Source organism: Polypterus senegalus, chromosome 1, assembly GCF_016835505.1.
Source record: "Polypterus senegalus isolate Bchr_013 chromosome 1, ASM1683550v1, whole genome shotgun sequence".
In the NCBI taxonomy this organism is placed as follows: domain Eukaryota; kingdom Metazoa; phylum Chordata; class Cladistia; order Polypteriformes; family Polypteridae; genus Polypterus; species Polypterus senegalus.
In genome coordinates, this window is record NC_053154.1 from 22,292,403 (window position 1) to 22,312,839 (window position 20,437).

Consider the following 20,437-nt stretch of genomic DNA (forward strand, 5'->3'; position numbering starts at 1 on the left):
AAGCTGGTGCGTGAGTGAGGAGGGCCCCACCCTACTCCCCTCGAACCGCTGCGTGTCTCTTGGATTTATGCAAATACATCAGTACTACAAGCGAACTATAATACTTAGTGCAATGAGACAAAGAAACCCAATCTATATCCGCCACGTAGTTCTCTTGTTCACTAGCTAAGCGGATGTAAGATATACGCCCAAAGGCTGGCGCGTGCGTGAGGGCTAGCTATACCAGATGTGATGGTGCTGTACGTGGTGGTCCGCTTGTTGGCAAGGTAATTGGTTGAATCTTCATTTTTCATATGACCTTTGCTATTCATTTTATCAGCAATCATGTCACTACATGTGCCAGGTTATAGTGGCTAATCAATCAGATGCTGGCACCTTATGCCTTTCCTGGACCCCCAGAACACAGAGAAAAGGTAATGTAATACAACATATGATCTTGTGTGGTTAATTATAAAGTACAGCCTGATACTCTTGAATTCAGGTGACGGGGTCTCAGTGAATCAGGAGGGAGGCTGCTCGACCAGCCAATGAACTACTGTGGCATTGGGATTGCATAAGTATGAGGTTGATTAGCATTGAGATGCGCTCACAAATGCATATTTACAGATAGATTGTGATGTGTAAAGGTAAATTGCATAGAACGGTGACAACGGACGATTTTATAAATCTGAGTTTTTGTTTTTAATGAAACATTTTCCTTTCTTTTCCTGTTTTTCGGCGTGCACATATTTTCACAATCACATCCATGCAAAGTTTTATAAATGAAGATCCCGTGTGCTTCCATTCAAACTTGTGTACACACATCATGAAGTATCAGCATTAATACAATGCTTTGAAATAAATGAGGGAGAAGGGAAGGACCAAGATGTTTGAATCTATTCCAAACTGTAATACCAGATTTATATTTGCACGCGTACTTTACGTAAATCTGGAGGAATCCACCAGGAGGCAGAGTGGGATATTCTCATGGTGAGAACAGCTTACCGCAATATCTCTGAAAAGGATGTTTAATGATTAAATCCATCAATCCAGGGATGTGTCCATTCCAGCTAACACTGGGCACGAGGTAGAAACAATCCCTGAATGGGGCATCAGCTCATTGCAAAGTGAATACAAGCACACACATACACTAGCGTCATTAGTGTCACCAAATCTGCGTGTCCTCGGAAAGAAACCGGAGCACACTGTGGAAACCAAGCAGGAAAACAGGCAAACTCCATGCGTAGAATATCAGTGACGTGACTCCCTGCGAGACAACAGTGGTACCGCTCCGCCACCGTGTCACCCCCATGTGTGTAATTATTAACAGTATTCATTATTTAAATGAAATTTATGATTTATCTGTAAAATGTAACATACACTCACCTAAAGGATTATTAGGAACACCTGTTCAATTTCTCATTAATGCAATTATCTAATCAACCAATCACATGGCATCTTCAATGCATTTAGGGGTGTGGTCCTGGTCAAGACTGATTCAAACTGATAGAAGAGCAACTTTGACTGAAATAACCACTCGTTACAACCGAGGTATGCAGCAAAGCATTTGTGAAGCCACAACACGCACAACCTTGAGGCGGATGGGCTACAACAGCAGAAGACCCCACCGGGTACCACTCATCTCCACTAGAAATAGGGAAAAGAGGCTACAATTTGCACAAGCTCACCAAAATTGGACAGTTGAAGACTGGAAAAATGTTGCCTGGTCTGATGAGTCTCGATTTCTGTTGAGACATTCAAATGGTAGAGTCAGAATTTGGCGTAAACAGAATGAGAACATGGATCCATCATGCCTTGTTACCACTGTGCAGGCTGGTGGTGGTGGTGTAATGGTGTGGGGGATGTTTTCTTGGCACACTTTAGGCCCCTTAGTGCCAATTGGGCATCGTTTAAATGCCACGGGATACCTGAGCATTGTTTCTGACCATGTCCATCCCTTCATGACCAACCATGTACCCATCCTCTGATGGCTACTTCCAGCAGGATAATGCACCATGTCACAAAGCTCGAATCATTTCAAATTGGTTTCTTGAACATGACAATGAGTTCACTGTACTAAAATGGCCCCCACAGTCACCAGATCTCAATCCAATAGAGCATCTTTGGGATGTGGTGGAACGGGAGCTTCATGCCCTGGATGTGCATCCCACAAATCTCCATCAACTGCAAGATGCTATCCTATCAATATGGGCCAACATTTCTAAAGAATGCTTTCAGCACCTTGTTGAATCAATGCCACGTAGAATTAAGGCAGTTCTGAAGGCGAAAGGGGGTCAGACACCGTATTAGTATGGCGTTCCTAATAATCCTTTAGGTGAGTGTACATACTTGAATGCATTTCATCATAAAAGTGATATCAAGTATAAATCTAAGGATTCTAAATGTGCAGAGAGTTTGAATATCATGAATGTAATGTGTTCTGTGTGATGATCTATTGCTGTTTGCTGCAGCTTTCAGGTCAGGAGGAAGCCCTAGAAAAAAAAGACGGCAGAAAAGATGGTACGTGAGACTTTTAAAATGTATTGTGTCATTACGATCGGAAATATTCGACTCTTCAATATAAAAGCACCACAAATGCATCTGTATGTCAGCATTTTGCTTCACTACATTGAACCATTCATCAAACATCGAAGCGCGCACATCGATTTCGTAGGATCCGCATAGCAGCTTTCCATCACATGTAGATAGTAAACAGAGACTCTGACGTCACATTCCAACTTTTATCACACTGTGCCCCCTGACTTTTTGTTGGGACTGCAACTCGCACACGTATCAAATGAACACTGGGAATGCGTGGCAGCCATGATGCGTGCGCGTACGCGTTCTGAGCGTGAAGTATAAACGAGCCCTAAAACGTAAGGATAATCCTCTCAGAAAATGAAAAATGTACATTGTGATGAAGATTTGTCTTGCTGAAATGAATGCACTAATTAAATACCAATTTGCATTATCTGCTAGGCTTGACTTCTAATTATGAAGCTGGGTCGAACGAACACCTGCAGCCTCTGCAGATCTCCAGGACTGGAGTTGAGTACCTCTGGTGTGTAGGGGTTTCCCTCTTTGAACCCACATAAATTGAGGAGGTTGGTGTGGTCGAGATTATTGGGTGCTCCTTTGACTTTGCTAATATAGATTTTATGCTAAACTAACCATTAAACCATTTCTGTTTCAGTGTAAATATTAAAAAGCCACATTACACTTAGAAAACACTGACATAGATGTTTTGCATTAGGCAAAACAAAAAAAAAATCAAAAATTAAGTGAAGGACCCTTTTGTGAACAATCTGACTTTTTAAAAATTATTTTTGAAAATTAAATGGTTCCTATTCTCCATTACATCTACTCAGAAAAAGATGGTGATAAGGCATTTACAATGAAACACTTCAATTTGTTTCACGCATATCACCTGTGAAGTGTGGAACGGATGCATTCAAATTAAAAAATGAGAAGCTGAGATTTTAGAATATAGGAAATCCCATGGGCCTCCGCCCACCTTGTGTTTTTAACCCCCTTGCCAGCCCCAAGACCCTCTTCATTAGGTATATAAATACATAACGTCTTGAAAGGCACATTCAGCCAGAGAGAGAGAGAAGCCATGAACCCTTCAGGTCCTGACGTGGAGAATAACAGCCAAGATGTTTTCACTCCCATTACTGTTGTTCAAATTGATGAAAATCCAACACTGGTGAAAGATCATGTTTTATGGTCTCTGTGCAGTTTCTACTTCTTGAATTGCTTCTGCCTTGGACTGATTGCTTTATGGTATTCAATTAGAGTAAGTATTTTAAAATAAAACAGAGATTTTAAAATACCTGCTTTTAATATGCATTTATTAACTACATTAATTAGATTGATACTTAATAATTAAAAGAATGATCACCATTGTTGACTGTGAGGTCGCTTTAGAAGATATTGGATTTACTTTTATTAGTAGTAGTGATTGTATCATGAAATTAATCAATTTATATATGTGAACCAAAGGCAGGCAGTGTGTTGTAGTGGTTAAGGCTTTGGACTTCAAATCCTGGTCCTGTGTGACCCTGAGCAAGTCACTTTCACCTGACTCTGCTCCAGTTGAAAAAGCCAAAAGAAATGTAACCAATGGCATCTCTCAGATGTTGTAAGCTGCCTTGGACAAAGTTATTAGCCATTATTATAAATCATAATCGTTTAAAATACCAAACTCACCAATTTAAAGAGGGCAACAACTGAGTCATTAAATAATACTAATACAGAGGGCATGGCATGATGGCACAGTAGTTAGCATTGATACCTGACAGATCCAGCACCTTATTTTTTATCTTGTGTCCTGCCATTGTCTGTGTGGAATTCTGCACATTCTCCTTCATGCCAAAGATCTGCATATTAAATTGACTGGACATTCTGCACTGATGCTGCACGAGTCACTCCTGATACGAACTTGCAAATGTCCACTGATGGTATTTAGTGCCCTATGCCCAATGTGGCTGGTATAGATTTAGGCTCCCTGTACCCTTGAGCTGGGTCAAGTGGGTTATTACTAATTTTCACCTTGTTGTTATTGCACAGATTGTTTGTGTGTGCCTAGAACTGCCCGTGTTCCACTTGAGACCAAGTGTCCGCTTTTTTGTTTTACTTCTTCCATGGCGCTTCTGGGATAGCAGTTCTCATTATTGACTAAAAAAATGTAAATATTTCTTTCAAATAAAAAAAGACATTGAAAATCTTTATTTGTGATTCAAATTTTTGAATATATTTTTATTTTAAAAATGTATTTTCCTTTATTTATCCATCCATTTTATACAGAGTAAGACCATAAGGAACAATCCCCACACAGGGTGCCAGCCCACCTCACAACACACACTCACTCACGCACACTCTAGAATCAATGTAGCATCGCTAATCTGCCTTTCCATATGAAGATCTGGCTGATCCCTACGTGCAGTTTTGAATGTTCTCTCCGTCTCCGTGTGGAGTTTTCACCAGGTGTTCTGGTTTCCTCACAGAGACATGCAGATTAGGCTTCTTGATGCGATAAATCTCTAATTAAATAAATGTATTGTATATGTGAAGGCGTGTTTTAAAGTATGGAAATGACAGATTAAAATCACTTTTTATCATTACTCTTACTAGTAGCTGTCATTGTCTTTCTGTTTTATTATTATGAACAGTTATTGTAATTTTAGCAGTAATATAAATAGTTATTACAGTGCTGATCTAAGATGTCATGCTGCTCTAAATGTGTTTTCAATTCTGTTATTTTTTGCTGCTATTTGTCTAGAAGCTAATCATGCCATCTGTTTTTTACTGAATGCATTAAGTTCATAATATCAGACCAGAGATTTAATAGAGACTAAAAAAGCACTCTTAAAATGTAATCTATATGTAAGGACTTTACTTTTTCCATTACCTTATGTTATTTAAGTGCATATTGATTTATTTTTGATTTATTCTTTCTTATTTTTATCTGTTTCTCATTTATTAAGTGTGTTTGCACATAACGTGCAAAACACCTATTGCGATAGCCCATGTCTGTCTGTCTGTCTGTCCATCAATCTATTTGTCCACATGAAACATCCCAGCCCTCCCATGGAACTATTTTGTCGAAATGTGTCTTGCTTATTCTTTAAAGAAATTAGTCGAGTTCAGTTTTCATTGAGATAACAGATTCCCGTTGAAAAGCATTGGCGAAGAGACATTCTGAGCGACTTCAACTACAACTTAGTTTACTGTATCAATTTTATCTATCACTATTTTAGCTATCACTGTCTAATTGAACAAGAGTGTATGCAGGACACTAATTAAACTAGCACACCTTGAGCGCAAGGACAAGAGAAGCAGCTCTCCTGATACTTTAACTCATAACTTCCTAATTGTAAAAGCATAAAATGCAAGCAAGGAAAACAAAATGTTACATATCATTGAATAAAGGACCCTGTAGCATGTAAGTTGGCATGTACTGTAAAGACACAAAAAGGCACAAGATAAAGGGTCTGGGGCACCTGAAGACAAAACCCATATATAAAGGTATGCAAAAGGCATTAAAAGAAAATGCATGGTACTATGCCACAGGGGATGCATAAACCAGTGTGTTTCTTCGTACCGGTCCCAAGCCCGGATAAATGAGGAGGGTTATGTTAGGAAGGGCATCCTTTGTAAAATTTTTCCAGATCAATATGTGGAGAACAATACAAATTTCCATACTGGATCAGTCGAGCCCCGGGTTAACAACGACCGCCACCAGTACTGTTAGCCAACAGGGTGCTGGCGGAAATTGGGGTAATGTTGGCTAAAGAAGGAGAAGAAGAGGGGACATGTCCGGAGGCATGAGGAGAGGAGGAAGGTAATAAGAGTAGAACTGAGTGTAGGCAGTATGACTGGTAAGGGGAGAGACTTAGCAGATATGATGGAGAAAAGAAAGGTAGATATATTGTGCATGCAAGAGACTAAATGGAAGGGGAATAAGGCCACATGGATCGGAGGTAGATTCAAATTGTTCTATCATGGCATGGATATGAGGAGAAATTGAGTAGGAGTTATTCTGAAGGAGCAGCAGGTCAAGAGTGTTTTGGAGGTGAAAAGAGTATCAGACAAAGTAATGATTATGAAGCTGGAAATTGGAGGTGTGATGATGAATGCTGTTAGTGCATTTGCCCTGCAAGTTGGGTGTGCAATGGATGAGAAAGAAGATTTCTGGAGTGAGTTGGATGAAATGATGGACAGTGTACCCAAGGGACAGAAAATGGTGATTAGAGCAGATTTCAATGGACATGTTGGTGAAGGGAACAGAGGAAACGAGGAGGTGATGAGTAGGTATGGTGTCAAGGAGAGGAATGAAGAAGGTCAGAGGATAGTGGATTTTGCCAAAAGGATGAGCATGGCTGTGGTGAATATGTATTTTAAGAAGAGGGAGGAACATAGGGTGACGTACAAGAGTGGAGAAAGATGCACACAGGTAGGCTACATCCTATGCAGAAGAGTTGATCTGAAGGAAACTGAAAATTGCAAAGTGGTGGCAGGGGAAAGTGTAGTTAAGCAGCCTAGGATGGCAGTCTGTAAGATGACACTGGAGATCAAGAAGAGGAAGAGAGTGAGGGCAGAGCCAAGAATCAAATGGTGGAAGTTGAAAAAGGAAGACTGCAAGGTTGAGTTTGGAGAGGAGGTGAGACAGGCACTGGGTGGTAGTGAAGAGTTACCAGACATATGGGAAACTACAGCAGATGTAGTAAAGGTGACAGCAAGAAGGGTGCGTGGTGTGACATCTGAAAAAAGAAAAAAGTAAAAGTGAAACCTGGTGGTGGAATTGGAAAGTACAGGAGAGTATACAGAGGAAGAGGATGGCGAAGAAGAAGTGGGATAGTCAGAGAGATGCAGAAAGTAGACAAGAGTACAAGGAGATAAGGCGCAAGGTGAAGAGAGAGGTGGCGAAGGCTAAAGAAAAGGCGTATGATGAGTTGTATGAGAAGTTAGACATTAAGGAGGGAGAAAAGGACCTGTACCGATTGGCTAGGCAGAGGGGCCGAGCTGGGAAAGATGTGCAGCAGGTTAGGGTGATAAAGGATAAAGATGGAAACATACTCACAAGAGAGGAGGGTGTGTTGAGCAGATGGAAAGAGTACTTTGAGAGGCTTATGAATGAAGAGAAGGAGAGAGAGAAGAGGTTGGATGATGTGGAGATAGTGAATCAGGAAGTGCAAAGGATTAGCAAGGAGAAAGTAAGGACAGCTATGAAGAGGATGAAAAATGGAAGGGCCGTTGGTCCAGATGACATTCCTGTGGAAGCATGGGGGTGTTTAGGAAAAATGGCAGTGGAGTTTTTAACCAAATTGTTTAATGGAATATTGGAAAGTGAGAGGATGCCTGAGGAGTGGAGAAGAAGTGTACTGGTGCCGATATTTAAGAATAACGGGGATGTGCAGGACTGCAGTAACTACAGGGGAATAAAATTGATGAGTCACAGGATGAAGTTATGGGAAAGAGTAGTGGAAGCTAGGTTAAGAAGTGAGGTATTGATTAGTGAGCAGCAGCAAGGTTTCATGCCAAGAAAGAGCACCACAGATGCGATGTTTGCTCTGAAGATGTTGATGGAGAAGTTTAGAGAAGGCCAGAAGTTGTGTCAGAAGTTGGATTGCATTTTTGTGGACCTGGAGAAAGCATATGATAGGGTGCCTCTAGAAGAGCTGTGGTATTGTATGAGGAAGTCGGGAGTGGCAGAGAAGTAGTAGAGTTGTAGAGGATATGTACGAAGGAATTGTGACAGTGGTGAGGTCTGCGGTAGGAGTGACGGATGCATTCAAGATGGAGGTGGGATTACATCAGGAATCGGCTCTGAGCCCTTTCTTATTTGCAATGGTGATGGACAGGTTGACAGACGAGATTAGACAGGAGTCCCTTAGGACTGTAATGTTTGCTGATGACACTGTGATCTGTAGCGAGAGTAGGGAGCAGGTTGAGGAGTTCCTGAAGAGATGGAGATATGAGAGGAGAGGAATGAAGGTCAGTAGGAACAAGACAGAATACATGTGTGTAAATGAGAGGGCGGTCAGTGGAATGGTGAGGATGCAAGGAGTAGAGTTGGTGAAGGTGGATGAGTTTAAATACTTGGGATCAACAGTACAGAGTAATGGGGAGTGTGGAAGAGAGGTGAAAAAGGCAGGGTGGAATGGGTGAAGAAGAGTGTCAGGAGTAATTTGTGACAGATGGGTTTCAGCAAGAGTGAAAGGGAAGGTCTACGGGATGGTAGTGAGACCAGCTATGTTATATGGGTTAGAGACAGTGGCACTGACCAGAAAGCAGGAGACAGAGCTAGAGGTGGCAGAGTTAAAGATGTAATGATTTGCATTGGGTGTGACAAGGATGGATAGGATTAGAAATGAGGACATTAGAGGATAAGCTCAAGTTGGACGGTTGGGAGACAAAGTCAGAGAGGCGAGATTGCGTTAGTTTGGACATGTGCGGAGGAGAGTAAGATGCTGGGTATATTGGGAAAAAGATGTTAAGGATAGAAATGTCACTCAAGAGTAACAGAGGAAGGCCTAAGAGAAAGTTTATGGATGTGGTGAGAGAGGACATGCAGGTGCTGGGTGTCATAGAGCAAGATGTAGAGGACAGGAAGATATGGTGGCAACCCCTAATGGGAGTAGCTGAAAAAAGAAGAAGAAGACTATGGACATTCTCAAGACGATCTGGCTTTAAGATGGCGTTGGTCCCTTTCATGAGAAATTCTGGGTGGAAGAGGCAGGTCCAGGTGGTCTGACCCCGGAAATGACATCAGAGTGTGAAACGTGTCAATCTTCCTTTCTGCAGAGGGAGAAGGGGAAGAGAGAGTGTCATTATATAGTGCCCCCTTGTGTCTCTGCAGTATGTCACACTTACCTAAGCCCTTATGTGTGACAGCACAAAGTAAATTAATACTTTATCAGTATTAACTTTACACTAAACCAGCCTCACGTCTCCATTAGCTGTAGATTATAATGTTTATCTACTGTATTTCACTGACACTATAATTTGCTAGGGTGACCAGACTTGACAGCAACAGTTCCAGTTTCACATTATGTGTTCCAATAAATATTCAACATGTCGAATTTTTATCAGACTCTCCATTTGATAAGATTTTGCAGCGCCGCAAACGTCATCTCAATACATTTACAACAGCACATGCGAAACTCCAAGGGGAAACCTTGCTTGATTAAGAACTCTTAAATTTGAAGAGCATTGTGAGGAGGAACAAGAAGAGCACAAAAACAGACAATATACTGCCTTCTATTTATTTGTTTCCACTGCAAGTTCTGTGAGCAGTCGTATGTGTTAACTTTTGAAAGTGTTTGGTGATGATGAGCATTAAACAAATAAGACAATACATGTAGGACTTTTAAAATCTGTTGACCCCATAATTTACAATGAAGTGCCACATTCTCCTGGTATCTGGGCCGTCTTAACGCATGGGCATGCGGGGCAGTTGCCCAAGGGCCCCACGAGCATAGGGGCCCCATGCTAATCTATGTATGTTGTGACTTGCTGTCAATAAATAAATAATATTCTACACTAAACTATAAGTATTTGTTATTGTGTGACAAGTAGACATTGGCATTTGCCTCTGATTTAGTATCACAGTCACCTCTGGAACCTCACGTGCCTGTATGCGTATGGATCTCACTCACTACATAACGTAAAAGTGTATATATTAACGTCACTTCAACTCAATTCTTTGAAATGAAATTTTGCAAATGTTTGTATTGAACATTCGATTAATAATAAATAATTCATAGTCATTTCATACTGCGCCATCATTTATATGTTGACATTTTTGTGTTTTTCAAGGCTCATGTGTTGATTAATCTTTGCTGTATGGCATGTTTTTTAATGTTTAAACACTGATTTTGTTGGAAGTGCCAATACAATAAATATATGTTTAATTTTATCGACCATTTACATTTTTATTCCCGTGAGTGGTTGTGTAGGTATATATGTATATATATGTATATACTGTATGTATGTCAGTATGTGTGTGTAATTTTGTGTGAAGTTCATCAATTCTTCCCATATCTGCATAGGTTGTCCCCTTTAAAGTCATGCAAGTTATGATAACTGGTGGCTCCTGTGGCCATGTAGGGGGTGATACCGAGCTCCAAAACCCCAGATAGTACTAGACCAACCCAGTCACACGTTCAAATAATGTTATTTTATTGAAAAAAAGTACCTTTTCACAGTTGTTGTTCTTCTAGTGGCACAATCACAGTTACAGTGACAAGTCCAATTTTTAATTACTTTCATCCTCCACCTTCCTCCAGGCAAGCTTCATCCACAACCTCCCTGCTCCAACTCACACACTGAAGTGAGACAGCTTCTTTAATGCTGGACCCGAGATTATTTCTGGTGCCACAAAATTGCACGACGGAGAGACTTCAGGGTCAAGTAGAATTTCCCAGTAGCAGGAATAACCCTCCCCTGCAGCAGCCCCCTGACAGCACCCAATTTCCCCTACAGGACTGCCCATCAGCATTACATTAGCCAATATGCCCTGTGGGTGTGCAAATGGGAATTCCATGAGAATTCATCCAGTGTACAGAAGGAATACATGGGCCCAGGGGGCAGTATCCATCTGTCCTTCTGCTATTATGGCCTCCTAACGGAGAAAGGTATTAGTTACCAACCTGGCCCCGGGATGCTCATCCATCCAAATCCTTCCGTAATAGCTTCCAGGCCAGATAAGGGAACATCCATTCCAGCTGGGATGCCAGCCAACCGATGTCATCTGTGAAAGTCCATATTGGCCAGATATGAATGTGGGTGTGTGCATGAGTGTGCCCTGTGCTGGAGTGACATCATATCAACCATTTTTCTGCCTTACGCCAAATGATGTCAGGATAGACTCTTGCCTGCCTCTCTTAATCCATTCTTTGCACACTGTTTCCACACACGCTCTAAAATTGGAATGCTATTCCATCACAAGCACCCTCATAATCTTTCTGTCTCTCACTGACTTACTCATATATGGACAATTTTAAACTTTTATGGTTTAAAATGTTTTTTTTTTCTTCTTTATTCAACAGTCCAGAGATCAGAAAGTGGCAAAGAACCTACAACTGGCAAGAATGTATGGAGATAAAGCAAAATTCTTTAATATCATTGTCTTGATCATGTTAGGTGTTACCATCTTGATTGCCATTATTGCAGGAATTTCTATAGGAGCGTCAGCACGCAGTTATACCAGCCATTATTCATACAGATGGTAATGATAATTAAAATAATTTCAGGTAAGTTATAAGTCACTCTTTTTAATTATTCTTTTTATCAAAAATAATAAATTAACTTTTAGTAATCTCTGTCAAAATTATATTAAAATGAAAGATGAAAATAATACAGATGGATTAACATTAATGTATGTCACTGCAAATGCATAGCATTCGCAATTTATTTTTGATATATAGTGACTGGGACACCTCTATGTGCCACAATGACTTGGAAAAAAAGATACCAAAACAAAGTCTTTATTAGTAATAATAAAACATGTCCTGGGTCTTTCGTAGGGTCTCCATGCTGTGTGATGTGCCTGGAGCAGCTCCAGAGGGAGCCTATCCAGGGGCCATTTTTATAGCATACCCAAACCACTGCAGATGCCTCCTTTCTCTCAGCCAAGAGAAGTAGTGACTCTACTCTGAAGCTCTTCCAAGTCTCTGAGCTTCTCACCCATAGAAAAATCCTTATCTTGCTGCCGCTCCAGTCACATTCACAATCAACAAGATCCCGAGGCACTTGATCTCCTCCTGTAAGGGCAGATGTTACCTCCTAACCTATTGAGAGCAATTCACCCATTCCAACAGAGAACCAAAACCTCAGTCTTGGAGGTGATGATCCTCATCCTAGTTGTTTTACACATGGCAGTGAATGCTGAAGGTCACAGTTAGATGAGGTGACGAGGATGACATCATCTGCATAAAGCAGCTATGCAGAGTGGACATCCCTCACATCCTACACTGTGCCTTGACATTATGCCCATGAAAACCACAAATAGGAGTGGCGACAAAACACAGCCTTCAAAGAGTCCAACACCCACAATAAGTGAGACTCAGACATAGCTGTCACTGCATTTACATGGTGTAGAAGACCAGCCCGGCTACAGACAGACACAGAGACACATGGTGTCCAAACACACACATTAATTTTCTTCTCTGCACCGTACACAGTGCACAAAGTACCCACAAGGCTCAGTCCCTTTTTTTCCAAGTCTTCTGCTGCCTCTACTCCTCTCCTTGCAAGCTCCGTCCTCTTCCACCCGACTCTGGCTCTCTGAACGGAGTGAGACCCTTTTATAGTGCACCCGGAAGTGCTCAAGGTGCTTCCCGATTAACCTGAGGCAGCACTTCCGGGTGTTGCGGAAGCGCTGCTCGTGAATCCAGCTCTTCTATAGGGCAGCACTTCCAGGTGTGGCAGAAGTGCTGCAGATCTTGTTTCCAGAGCTGTCCAGGCACCCCCTGGCCATGGCAACGGACACCAACAGGTTTGAGCTTCTAAGCCCCAATGCAACCCAGGGGGGCTGCTCTCTCATGTCCCGGGGTATAAATTGCCCTTCTCCTTGTTCTGTGCTCCTCCAGGTCTCCTGGTAGAGTACGATCCCTGGTCATCCATCACACATGTGCAATGGATAGCAGAGAAGAGCAGCCCTGTTACCCCATATTCCTGCCACAACACATGTTGAGGGACATGACACACCCCTAGCAGAATGCCATAAATATACCTTACACATCTCAATAAAAACCATCCATCCATCCATTATTCAACCCACTATATCCTAACTACAGGGTCACGGAGGTCTGCTGGAGCCAATCCCAGCCAACACAGGGTGCAAGGCAGGAAACAAACCCTGGGCAGGGTGCCAGGCCACCGCAGAGCACGCACACACACACACAAAGCACACACTAGGGACAATTTAGAATCACCAATGCACCTAACCTGCATGTCTTTGGATTGTGGGAGGAAACTGGAGTACCCGGAGGAAACCCATGCAGACATGGGGAGAACATGCAAACTCCATGCAGGGAGGACCTAGGAAACTCACTGCGCCACCGTACCATCCATAGCTCAATAAAATACCTGCACATAATGGAAAAGTACTTCTTTTATTGGGGTGGGGAATTTTATTTTCAATGCAAATGACAAGTAAATGACAGGCATTTGGGGGCTGAATAGTGCATGAAAGCACATACAGATGTGGACAAATTTGTTGGTGTCATTGAAAAAGTGCTGTCTGTACCATTGAAATGTGATTAAATGAAAAGCAATTGTGATAAATCATGGAGTAAAACAAAGCAAGTGTGAAAAGAGATCAAGTGTGGCTTGATCTACAAAGATCTTTGAAAATGGCCTGGACACATTTGTTGATACACTTTGATAAGATCCTAAATGATTGGTGTGAAGGTACAAAATAGAGAGAGCACACACATAAAAGTTTGGGGTTGAGTCCCCGTATACTGAATGATCCGAAGTAATCTTTCCAGACTGATACATCAATATTAGAATCATAACACTTCTCTTATAACACACAAAATCAGTAAATGTGAGAATTTTTATAAGGAGTGGCAGGAAATGAGATGTTGTGGGAATGATGGGAAAATAAGGAGTTGATGGAAATTACGAGGAAACTTGAAGCCAGAAGTGAAGTCATCAGGTTGGGCCAGAAAGAAGGCAATTCTTGTTGTGCTTGAGGATGCGAGATTGTCTGATGGACTTCCAAACGGTATTTTTCTTTGTCCATTTTTCTGTTAAATAAGAGAGAGAGATGTTAGTGCTTTGTTGTAAACCCGTTTTCTTTTTGGTATAGAGCTTCATTGACCGTCAGCTGCTCCCTAATCACACGTGTGTCACATTGGATTAGGGAGATTTTTCAAACTAGCCGTTTTCTCGAATTTGTGTCATACAAGTCTCCAGTCGTGCAATCAGTTATTCAGCTGATTTAAATGGAGAAAAGTCATCACTCTGCTGATTGGTATCATTGTGTGTCCCACACTGAACATGGACTAGAGAATGGAGTTGTCTGAAGAGATCAGAAAGAATATGATAGACAAGCATGTTAAAAGCAAAGAGTGTAACACCAACTCCAAGCCACAATGTGTCTGTGACAACAGTTGCAAATTTCTTATTATAAAAAAAATCTTGGAAGGTTAGAAGGAGACGAGACGTGATTTTCTCAGAGAGACGCTTCGCAACCCGCGAGACAGTCTTTGTGCCAAGAGATTTAACCACACCCGGGGCCAGAAATAAAACATAGAGTAGATGACAAAGTAGAACGTCATAAAGAATTCAAAAAACGTTGGTGTGGTACACATGCAGAGCAGATTACAGATAATGAAAGTATGACAGTTTGAATGTCTCAAAAAAAGGATAGTAAAGATTGCATTAGCGCAAACCAATTGAAATTATTACTCACTGAAATAATGGAAGTCGTAGACTTGTAGATTGTCTAATTCGTGCTGCTTGAGCGAAGCAAGCAGGGGGCAACGCCCCCTACTATTATTAAAAAGTTTAAGGTCTATGGGATTGTAGTCAACTTCCTTGGACAAGGCCACCAGAGGTAAATTGACCCCAGAATGGGCAGAACGATGGTGAGAATGGCAGGCAAAAAGCCAAGGACAATTTCCAAAGGGATTCAAGCTGAACTCTGAGGTCAAGGTCCATCAGTGTCTGATCATACCATCCGTTGCTTTTTGAGTGACTGTGGGCTCAAGGGACAAAAACCCAGGAGGACTCCACTGCTGAAAAAACACATAAAAAAGCCAGACTGGAATTTGCTAAAATGCACATTAACAAGCCACAAAGCTTCTGGAAGAACGTCCCTTGGGCTGATGAGACAAAACTGGAGATTTTTGGAAAGTCACTTCAGCTATATGTCCACAGATGGAAAAAAATGAAGCTTTCATAGAAAATAACACCAGACCTATTGTGAAACATGGAAGAGGTTTGCTTATGTTTAGGGGCTGCTTTGCTGCGTCGGGCACAGGGTGCCTTGAATCTGTGCAGGAAACAATGAAATCTGAAGACAATTGAGACATCCTGGAGTGAAATGTACTGTTCAGTGTCAGAAACCTCTGTCTCAGTTGCAAGTCATGGATCCTCCAATAGGATAAGGAGCCAAAACACACAACTAAAAGCACCAAGAATGGCTAAGAACAGAACATTGGACTATTCTGAAGTGACCTTGTAGGAGCTCTGATTTGAATCCAGTTGAGCATCTATGGAAAGAACTGACACATTTAGTCTGGAGAAGACCCCCTTCAAACCTGACTCACCTGGGGCCTCATGCATAACGCCGTGCGTAGAACTCGCACTATAACATGACTTAAGCACAAAAGATTTTTATGTGCTTACGCACAGAAAAATCTCGATGCAGGAATCTGTGCGTACTCCAACTTACATTTTCTTCCTCTCCATAAATCCCAGTCAGCGTGAAAAGTAACGCTCGTGCACGCGCCTTCTGTCCCGCCTCCAACTCCTCCCAGAATTACGCCTCTATGAATATGCAAATCAATATAAATCGCCCTTAAGCTCAGCCTTCTGTGAAAACACAATGGGAAAAGCAAGAGGGAAAATGGAAGAATTTCAGCGAATACCAAGTGGAGGCAAGGAAAGATATACATACATTTGTTGGTTTAAACAGTGGTATAAACAACAAAAGGAAGCTGATCGCCTGACATAGTCGCACAGTGCCCAAAATAAAAAAGAAGTTGTCACGTATCGCCGAGTGTCATATGAAAGCTTATTAGGATACAGAGAAAAAAGGCACACAGTTGGAAAAAAGCATGAAATGTCAACTTCAATCTCGAAATTTCTACTTTAATTACGTAGTTTATTTTTTCATTAAAGTAGAACATCATAAACTTCATCTTAAAATTGTTTAATTACCCAGTTTCTCAAATCACATCGTAACTAAAGTAGCATGTTAAATGCTTTGTTTTGTATTTGATCTTTCATGTGCTCTATGTGTGTGAATCACTACGTGCTTCCGCTTTCTCTTTCTCCGACAGGACACAGAATCCATTATAGTGCATCCGGAAAGTATTCACAGCGCATCACTTTTTCCACATTTTGTTATGTTACAGCCTTATTCCAAAATGGATTACATTCATTTTTTTACTCAGAATTCTACACACAACACCCCATAATAACAATGTGGAAAAAGTTTACTTGAGGTTTTTGGAAATTTATTAAAAATAAAAAAATATGATCACATGTACATTAGTATTCACAGCCTTTGCCATGAAGCTCAGAATTGAGCTCAGGTGCATCCTGTTTCCCCTGATCATCCTTGAGATGTTTCTGCAGCTTAATTGGAGCCCACCTGTGGTAAATTCAGTTGATTGGACATGATTTGGAAAGGCACACACCTGTCTATAGAAGGTCCTACAGTTGACAGTTCATGTCAGAGCACAAACCAAGCATGAAGTCAAAGGAATTGTCTGGAGACCTCCGAGATAGGATTGTCTCGAGGCACAAATCTGGGGAAGGTTACAGAAATATTTCTGCTGCTTTGAAGGTCCCAATGAGCACAGTGGCCTCCATCACCCGTAAGTGGAAGAACATCAAAACCACCAGGACTCTTCATAGAGCTGGCCGGCCATCTAAACTGAGCAATCAGGGGAGAAGGGCCTTAGTTAGGGAGGTGACCAAGAACCCGATGGTCACTCTTTTAGAGCTCCAGAGGACCTCTGTGGAGAGAGGAGAACCTTCCAGAAGGACAACCATCTCTGCAGTAATCCACCAATCAGGCCTGTATGGTAGAGTGGCCAGACGGAAGCCACTCCTTAGTAAAAGGCACATGGCAGCTCGCCTGGAGTTTGCCAAAAGGCACCTGAAAGACTCTCAGACCATGAGAAACAAAATTTTCTGGTCTGATGAGACAAAGATTGAACTCTTTGGTGTGAATGCCAGGCGTCACGTTTGGAGGAGACAAGGCACCACTCATCACCAGGCCAATACCATCCCTGCAGTGAAGCGTGGTGGTGGCAGCATCATGCTGTGGGGATGTTTTTCAGTGGCAAGAACTGGGAGACTAGTCAGGATAAAGGGAAAGATGACTGCAGCCATGTACAGAGACATCCTGGATGAAAACCTGCTCCAGAGCGCTCTTGACCTCAGACTGGGGCGACGGTTCATCTTTCAGCTGGACAACGACCCTAAGCACACAGCCAAGATATCAAAGGAGTGACTTCAGGACAACTCTGTGAATGTCCTTGAGTGGCCCAGCCAGAGTCCAGACTTGGATCTGATTGAACATCTCTGGAGAGATCTTAAAATGGCTGTGCACTGATGCTTCCCATCCAACCTGATGGAGCTTGAGAGGTGCTGCAAAGAGGAATGGGCGAAACTGGCCAAGGATAGGTGTGCCAAGCTTGTGGCATCATATTCCAAAAGACTTGAGGCTATAATTGCTGCCAAAGGTGCATCGACAAAGTATTGAGCAAAGGCTGTGAATACTTATGTACATGGGATTTCTCCGTTTTTTTTTTTATTTTTAATAAATTTGCAAAAACCTCAAGTAAACGTTTTCACGTTGTCATTATGGGGTGTTGTGTGTAGAATTTTGAGGAAAAAAATGAATTTAATCCATTTTGTAACAAGGCTGTAACACAACAAAATGTGGAAAAAGTGATGCGCTGTGAATACTTTCTGGATGCACTGTACATTCGTGATTTTACAGCTCTCTGAATAATTAAAATATTGAGATGTATACGTGATATCTTTTTCATGATGATAGGAGTTAAAGCATGTTATTAAACAGGGGAATACGGTGAGTGATTGTGCGCGACCTTCGATGAAATTATTGTAGCAGTACTGTCTCTTTCAAACGTACTAATCTCCAATTCCTGTCCTTACTTTTCTTTCTCCACATACCCAATCACCACACAATCAGCTCTGTAATAGACGTTAAGCCATCTGTAAGCTTACAACGACGATTCTTGAAAACTTTTAAGGAACGTTGAAATATCTTTGTAGTGCAAGTTTAATTATTCTATCCATCTATCCTTCCAGTGTTGCGTCAGCCCCAGTAAGAATACAGCACAAGGTAGGATCAATCCGTGAACTAGCTAGCGCTGCAGAACTATGTCCTCATATGTTTAATTATTAACAATACAGATTATTTAAATGAAGTTAAAGTTTTATCTATATATTATAATCAACAAATTTTGCTGCATTTCATCTTAAAAATGATATCGTCATCATATGTAAATACGCGCTTTATAAAGTGGCGCAGGTTGTGCGATATTATAACTGTAGTGCAAGTTTACGGTTAGGTGATTGTACTTATAAGTACAAACAGTTCTACAAGGAGCACTTGATGGACTGATTGACTGTTTATAGTTCTTGGGATGAAACTGTTTCTGAACCGTGTGGTCTGTACAGGAAAGGCTTTGAAACGTTTTGCCGTGGCTGAGACAGGGTGGGCTTGATACTGTATACCGATATTTCTCTTTCCGATCAGCTGCTGCTGTGATTCCCCACTCAGATACAGTGATACAAATACTCCGAGTGGTGCAGTGAGAGTAATATGGAAAAAGATGGTCCGCTGTGGCAACTCCAAACGGGAGCAGCTGAAAGAAGAAAAAGAAGGTGCAGTGAGAGTAACAACGCTAAAGCAGTTATAGTGTTTGGAATACTATGGCTATTTTCTGGACCATTATATTGTTACAGGTTAATTACATTCAGATGCATTGCACTAATAAACAATATGCGACTAATTTCAGTGTATTTATAACGCTGCGTCAGGAAAATAAAGAATAACCACACAGGAACAGTAGCACTGCTTTGACGCTGGGTGCCGCCAGTCTGCAAAACCGAGCGGAGAACTTGCGTACGACAGGGTATGAGGTACTGTGGAAAAGTGCGTGGCTTTACGCCAAGTGCAGGTTTTATACATCGCGATTTGAATGTGGAAAAGTTCTTACGCAACATTTCTGTGCGTACGCACCGTTTATACATGAGGCCCCAGTGCAGTTTGCTCATGAAGAGTGGGCCAAACTGCCTGTGGACAGGTGCAGATGTCTCATGGAGAGCTCCAGGAATCGCTTGTGTGCAGTGCTTGCCAACTCTAAAGGTGGTGCAACAAAATATTAGGTGAAGGGTCCCATCATTTCTGTCCAGGCCATTTTCCTTTGTGTTATTATCTGAAATATTCAGTTGAATCAAAACTCAACTGAATTAGATTTTTGATAAATACGGAGTAAACAAAGATGGGTGCTGATTACTTTTGTCAATTTCAAGTTATTTATGAGACAATTGTGGGTTCTTCTCTTTTCATGGAGGGTTAACAACAAGTTCGTCCACATCTGCAAACCTCCACATATCAACATGGAATAATATGTGGAAGACACGTAGGTATTAATGTGTGCAAGAATAAGTATCATGCTTACATACTGAAAGTAATAATGTATTTTTAAAAGATAGGTCCTTATTTTTTCTGGGTAGAAGTACTGAGTGTTTTAAAGGATAGCAGAAGGATTAATGACCTGTTTTTGTTTTTTCATTCTTTCGAAGATCCTAAAGAGGAAAGTAACTAACTGATGTCTGCAGTGCTAACCTGAGTGTGAAGAAATCCACTTCAGAATTTATTATGGCAAAAAAAAAAGATAAATAGCCATTATTATAATAAAACCAATGCTTTGCCAGAAGCTTAACAGAGCCAAGTTTATTGTTTATTAATTTTTTTGGTAATGTGAGAATTGCATTGTGAATTAAATTGATATTATCAATTCATTAATGGCTAATTTTACTTATTTCATTGAGCAGTTTAAGGTTTTCTGCAAAATAAAACATCAAAGAAAATAAAAGGGATGTAATTCCAAGATAATATCTCTTCTTCATTCAAACATCTGCAGAAATCTGCAACAGATGGGGAAAGTAATGAATATTTACAGTAGACTAGCTATGTTATAGACATGTAGCAGAATAAATTTTAAAAATATTT

General features: G+C 41.2%; 1 long non-coding RNA gene across 1 annotated transcript; it reads left to right on the top strand.

Moving 5' to 3' along the window:
- Positions 1-3,562: 3,562 nt before the first annotated feature.
- Positions 3,563-20,151, top strand: LOC120517700. The gene is made up of 3 exons (XR_005631089.1): positions 3,563-3,775; positions 11,532-11,735; positions 20,008-20,151. It is a non-coding gene; the product is annotated as an uncharacterized LOC120517700 (long non-coding RNA).
- Positions 20,152-20,437: the final 286 nt, after the last annotated feature.